Here is a 7,633-nt window from a genome sequence, read left to right on the forward strand (position 1 = left end):
CGCATCCCGTTTTAAACATTTTACTGTTTTAAATTTCCTTCTAGATTGAGAGTGTGAAATAATATATGAATTATCGAATTGAATAATTTGAATAACGGAAAGTTGTGATATATCGACCATTTATTAATGTCGCATATTAACATTTATTTCGCAGAATATTCAACTCGAGCGTATGTTTTCGGTTATATACATTTGGACAGTTTATCTCGTCTTACTTAGCAATTAATTCAACTTGATTAATTATATATGTGTGTGTGTGTGTACATAAATTTATATTATACATATATAATTAATTCCTTATATACATGTATGTGCGTAAAAGTAATTGTTAGATGATGCTTTAATTATTTCTTATTTATTCACGGATTAAATCGCATTGAATTTATTAGCACTCTTTATTGAAAAGAATATTGAAAAAGTAATTAGACGTGAATAACTATTTTCGATTAATTTCATTGTCATTAATTCCCAGAATATGTTATTAAAGTATTATACAGTATTATATCATGAAATACTTTGCATACGCGAACCATTTACATTTTTCAACTTCACCAAGTGAAGTCAAGCGCGTTAGATAAGGGTTGAAGTATATCACTTAGCAAAGTAGTGTTATGCAATTCACATGGGGACTTAGATACGTTTGGGACCTGTGTCCCAGAAGAGCGACAATTAAATTAAAGAACGACAATAAAAGAATCGCGATCGGTGGCTGAGCTCAGGTGCGGTCGAAGTTGCAACAAGTTCGGGCATCTCTCTTTTCGTTCGTCTTTGCTCACGTGTGCGAAAGGGGAACGATGCTAAACACGCACGCACACGCCGGTGAGCGTGACGCGGAGTGGAGTAGTGGATACACCAGCGAAAGTGGGTACGGGGCACGAAATATCCAAGTATACCCAAAGATATACCAAACTGTTGTCTTAAGGTTACCATATATTACGTCTCATGCCGTGGGGTCCCAGCGTAGTCCTCGTCCCACTTGCGTACGTCCAGATCGAGCCCTCCCTTTCCCTCCCGAGATAGACCGAGGGGAAGAAAGCCTCTGAGAGGTCCCACAGACCCCGTGTCGTCGCGAGCATTCCTGGAGCTGATTTTATTTGTAGGATGTCAACCAGTCGCAGGCGAGGTGAGTCTCGGGAAAGGGGACGTAGAATGTAAGGCTGAGAATCGGCAGGAGAGAGAGAAAGAGAAGAAGAGAGAGAGAGAGAGAGAGAGAGAGAGAGAGAGAGAGAGAGAGAGAGAAAGAAGGGACGAGGGAGAGAGAACGAGAAAGAGCGAAGAGAGGTGCATGGGACCCGGGACTGGACCCAGACCGGACAGGACCACAAACGGCAATTAATTCCCCTCTAGATTTATCGTGTCCAATCCCGTCGATCGGGCCTCGCGGATACTATTACCCTCGCAAGCACCGATGATTTTTCGGGGCTCGCAGCGCGCGATGTCGTGCCAATCATTTCGACGCTTCAACGAGCTGTCTTATTAGAATCCGTATTATTTGTACTGTTTTTGTATCTTGAATAACAAATTATCAATAATTTGAGTACTAACAAGTGCGCCCATAAATGTCATTAAACGAGAATGGTTTTAACAGAGTACATTTTAATTTTATGCGATGTTAAAATAAATCACACGATATTATTACGCGATGTTGCACGATTGTTGCAACATTATTACACCCGTCGCTGCGAGAGAGGTTTTATGACGCGCGTTATAAAATTTAACAAACGTCCCAGTAACAATATTGCCTCTGATAATAATCCTGCGCACGCAGACGGTTTTCGCGTCACGAAATTAGCCCGACCGTCATAGAAACGTAACTCAGCGCCGGCACGAATTTCGCGTTTCCTTAAATGGCGCGGTCGTTTTTTTCTCGCATTAAACGCATCTGGGATGAAACGAGGAAGTCCGAGACACAATGACGATGCGATAACACGCGCTGCTTTACGAGTTATATTCATTTCCAGGTACGTGGGCTGAATTCTCGCGCGGCCTCGTCACCGAGCGCGATTTTTCTTCTTCGCTCTCTCTCGTTATATCTCTCTAGTCACATGTTTCTCTACTTGTTTATTTTTTACACATTCGAATCTTGATATATCAAGTGGAATATCAAACGAATAAGAAGTTATTTCACTGGCATGCGCGAGTTTGAATTATGTCGTGAGTCTGTGGCGTTATCAGTCGTATAGGGCCGTGCGCTTCCGCTTTTCTTTTTCTCGCGAAATCCGGCCAGCGATCTCACGTGGCTACCGTTTTTGATTATCGAGCAGGGACCATTTTTCTTTCGCCGCTCATGGCAGATGCGGCCGCGCAGATAAGGATGACCGAGGGTAGCTGTCGAGGCTCCTCGACGTTATACTGACTAAATATCGCCCCGCTTAATCCTATTAAATTTATGCGCGCTCGTAAGGCAAGAGTGATCCGCTCGGTTCTCACGGTATGCGCTGCCAATGCACACGAATACCTTCAATCGCGAACGTATTAATAACATAATTAAATATAAATTAACTTTTTTTGACAGCACATGAACCAATTTACAATAGAATCAAAATAATCTGAATTTCTTCATAAAGAATTATCGATTAATTTGATCTGTAAAGAAAGCAGATATTGCTGATTGCAATAATCCTGTGATATCGGATTTATACACGGAAAGTTTTGCTAAAGTATCTAAAAATTTAGCTAGATACAGATCTGAAAAAAATTTTGTTGCACCATCAAAATAATTATAACAGGTCGCTGAAGTATAATGATAACGCTGAAAAAATTTTGATATTTTAGTAATCAGTTTGAGTGTTCTACATAATTATTTTGATGGTGCAACAAAATTATTTTCAGATCTGTATCTAGATAAATTTTTAGATACTTCAGCAAAACCATTCTTTCCGTGTATTAAACGTGTAAAAGTCGTTTCATCCCAGAGTTATTCTACAAATCGTACATTTGTTTATCATTGTTCCGATGGTGGATTGAGTTACTTGAAATATAAATTTTTTTTGTCGAATATCGGTACACACGTTTTTCAAGCTATCTCACAGGTGTTGAACGGATCGAGAAGATGCGGCGCACATTCGGATTCACGAAAATATTCTCATCGTGAGAGTCTTCCCTCGGCAGAAATGAATCTCGAAGCGCGTACGTCCATCGTTCAGCTTGTAATGGTCCGTGGATTCTCGTCACGACTATAGATCCTTGGGTGCCGTAGTAGCTGGGACTGCCCGCTGGGCGTCCCAACACTATCGGTCCCGCATCAGCCACGGATTTCAGAAGCTACCAACTTACATACATACATATACAGCAGCGTGGTTTACGTGCGTTTGCGCTTGCGTCTCTTGTGTGCGGCGAGAGTCCTTACGACGACTCCCCGCTGCAGTAGCAAAGTCGAGTTGCGCCAATCGCGAAAAGAAAAAGAGACTCGCCCGCGGCCCTAACGTTATCGCGAGCGATGATATTCTCGGGGATCGGAAGGTGAGGCCCGCTCGCGTCGACAGTCTTAACTGACTCTGTTCGCCAATTTGTCCCCTTTCGGATGATAACTTGGTATCAAATGAGCGTTATGCAAAAGAAGTTAAGCGTTAATGCGTCTCTACCGTTGAAAAGTGGACTTTATACTCATGTCCTCTCTAGAAAAATATACATATTGTTATATCTCACCGAGAAAATAATTTGCCGCATAGTAGTATAAATTTTAAGCTACTTAAAAAGTTTGCTAGTTTCCAAAATCTTCAAGGAGAATGGTAAAGAAATTATAGAGTATGTTACGCATTCATGATTTTAGATTTTTATAAAGTTGATCATATCATTTCGTTCACGCTTATTATAAAAAGAATGATGTGTTTTGTATGTTTCAGGTATAATCGTTTAACCTGTGCCTCTACGTTCGGTGAGTGAATTTAACAGAATTTTATCTAACTTAGTAAATTATTGAAATGTTAACTTTCCCTTGAATGGGATCACCGTTTGCAATTAAACTTAGAATTCGGACATGGGCATTATGATTAATAGGTTGTAGCACCTTTGAGGCGTATATATAATATATTATAAAGTATGATCTCTTTTCTAGACATACTGTAATACTGACATGCGCACAATTATAGCCCGTCATGCAATTCCAATTATGTGACAGCGCGTTGCATAATCGATTAGTTATTACCTCGAGCAAGCCGTATTTTTCAGAGGCAGCTGGCAGATTGCCTTTTCGCGTGATGTCGCGTTAAAATGACGAGCCATATTGCTAGTCCATTGAATAGAATAATGCATCTTTTTTCAACAAACTACCGATCGCAGCGTGCGATGTATATCGACGAGTAAAATTTCTAATCAATCAATATTGCAAAACCACTTTTGCTCCCGCAATAAAAGTCACATTCTAAATAATAGATATATTCTTCTAAGTCATCTATAAGATCTTTTAATCTTTGATTACTATGATGCAGTAGTTAATTCGACTCTATATGGGATTTTAGAAAAAGCGTATATTTTGTTTGATATTTCTCGTATTATAATGCCGTATTTTATCGATATCTATTTATAAAAGCGTGGCATAATATATTATTAGTAACAAAGTTAGCTACATATTTAATTGAATGCCATGTCTGTAAGAAGAACTAGTTCATCTAGTTATTGCCGTCCTTTCAAGTTTCCCTTTAGTCACGCCAAATATGCCCCCGCGTTCTCCGTGAGTTTCGCAGCGCCTCCCTCTCGCGATCTATCGAGCCATCGAGGGCCCGAAACGAGGCGTATGCGGCGGGACTCGGCGAGAGGTCCACGCGGTCATTTATCATACAGGAAACAATAGGAACTGGCAAAACACGTGCTTCGCGCGAGCTCCGCAAAACCAGCCGAAGGATCAGAAGGAGGGAGCGAGAGAAAGAGGTGGCGAGGGAGGAGATCGGGATGACTGGGAGGAGCGCGGGTCCAGATACATAATACGGCGAGGAGGCCGCGGGCGAAGGAGGGTAAAAAAAAGGAGGCCGCTTTCTTCGTCCCGACGTAGGGAACGGGGTGGCGGCCTCTCTCTCTCTCTCTCTCTCTCTTTCTCTTTCTCTCCTTCCCCCTTCATTTGTTAAAACAATATAACAATTCATTTTTGTCACATCCACTGTCGAAGACCTTTTATTGCGACGGGCCCTCGCTCCTCGAGCATGCCGGATCGTCTCGTTGCTGGCCAAACTATTGTCAACCGCCGTCGATTCCTCCCCGATCCTCGGACAACTCGACGCATCGACTCGAACGGGGACTGCCTTTGATCTGTTTCTACTCTTAATCTTAAATTAGGTTTTTTCGCGCTGCGGTGTAGATTATTCTCAATATTATTTTTCACGATTTTCTAGATCGATAAGGAAAAAGAAAGTTTTAATTTTTATTTATACATCGCTTTAATTCCCACATATGTGTGACTTGCATCTTAGTTTATATACGAATTCAACGTTTAGTTTATTTTCTCGAGAGGACCTACGATCTTTTTGAGCACAGAATAGAAACGTATTGAGTTATTTTTGATACTTAATTGCGAGCTTCTATTGGCTAAAAGCACGATCGAAGTCCCATGTAGAAGAGCCTAAGAATAGGTCAGGGCCGGACAGTAGTGCTTGCAAACGTCACGCGAATCGCCCACTCACGCGAGACTTCGCCTTTTATTCGTTTATCAGACACGATTCGATAGGAAAAATGCTGGGCTTTTGATAGAATAAGGCTATCAACGGTGCCTTGACGTTTATGAAATTCTTTTCTCTTTTTATACTTTCATAATAAATGAGTTGAAAGTCAGGTTTTTTTAATAATGAAATACAAGTAAAAGTGTTTACTATCTGGAATTATAGGTTTCGATTTATATACGGTAGAAGAGACGCGGAGAGAAAAGGAGAGGGTCTGTTTTAAATATCGCATTATGAGAGACGTATCTCGATATTAATGCGCCCGCGCCGGTAAATATCAACCGAATGAGGTACTAAGTGACTCGGGACGTTTATTACCGGGAATGCGACTGTGCACGAGAGAGCCTAAAATGTGACGATAGATTCGCAGCGAGGAACACCATTATGGATGGCCAAACCATAGCCGGTCTTCCTGGTCCCTGCCCATAAGTTAACTGCCACCGGTTGGTCCCGGCCGCATGAGAGATACTCGCAGCACACAGCGCTTTATTTACATATTTATATATTAAACGTTTGCTATGGGCTCATGCATGAAATCCCCTTGTTTCGACTCGGCGAAATTCGCGTGTCTCCGAGAAAGAATTATTAGAAGCGAAATCCCCTCGGTTGGAAAATATCTGCATGTCCGTTTTTCTAACTCGACGCGATATTTTTCACGTTCGACGACGTGCAGCTGAAACGACTTGTAATAATGAAACGATCGACACTCTTTTAAATTTTATCGTAACATGTATATATCTAATAGAAACAAGCTTTCGCTCCAGCGAGCAATTAGAGCGTTAACGGTTTTCTCTACACGATGTAGATGTTTCAATTTTAATTTTGATAGTACGATAAGATCTTCATTTAACATTTCTCATATTAGTTGCGATCGACGCAAGTACTCGACAATCGCTTCGATAACATGTTGCAGCTTTTATCGAAGCAGATATGCGCACAGTTATTAATACCGTACGAGGGTCACTAGCTGCGCGAACATTATTCCGCCTTCGCGTTGGGATGCGTGTATCCGCGCGGCACGCACCTAAATTTCTGCGCAACGCTGAACACTGGTCGATGCATATATATTCGCGGTCGTCGCGGTACATAAGTCTCGAAGTAACGCGATAGGGCAACGACAAGCTGCGCGTTATTAAATTACCACGATGAGAGAACGGTCCTTTTTTCGCGTGACCACGGATACTCTCGTGGCTTTTTGTGCGTCGCGACTCGTGCAAATTTATTTTCCTTCCCGATTCGCGCTCGTCGATTTATGACGTGCCGGCAAATTACGTCGGAGTCTCTCGCTCCGTAACCGAGAGAGAGAGGTTGCTGCTAAAAAGTACGCTCCGCGATGCCGCAGTTTTTACCGCAGGCATTTCTCTACACCTCGGTTACTTGAACCGTGAAATTATCTCTGAAAAACGTGATAAACATGCAGAAATGCAGCTCGATTAGGAGCTAAAGGCTAATTAATTTTTCAATTTACCATAGCAATATAATATATTATATTACTATGTAGTAATTTACAATAATATACTTACTATTGACTTACTTAAGTCACTGGTGATACTCGCGTGATTACTTTATTATATGATTTCTATAAAGTATATACTTACGTGCATAGTTTTTCTCAAATAATTTTAATTATAAAATTAGAAAAATCTTTAAAAATAATCAGCAGATAATTGTTCCAGAGATTACATTGTTTAAATGAAGAGTGATGCTAATTTTATAATAGTTCCTGCGACTAACGTCCCTTTCCCTCGAAAATTCTTCTTCTGAAATTTCGATGCCTACACCGAACATGGATATTTGACACACCGAAATATCATCACGGTTTATTTTTCAACGGTTAAGGTACATTCGGAGAAAAGTTTTTCCAGCTAATTTGAGTCGTTTACGACTTTGCTTACGTAAGGCACGCATATATCTTGATAAAGTTTCAAGTTACTGGGTCGAGAAATGAAAGGAATAAAGCTACGTTTATATTAAATAGAACG

Source organism: Temnothorax nylanderi, unplaced genomic scaffold (genome assembly GCF_030848795.1).
Source record: "Temnothorax nylanderi isolate EJ_2023f unplaced genomic scaffold, tnyl_v1.0 TNYL_tig0033_pilon, whole genome shotgun sequence".
NCBI classification, from domain to species: Eukaryota; Metazoa; Arthropoda; class Insecta; order Hymenoptera; family Formicidae; genus Temnothorax; species Temnothorax nylanderi.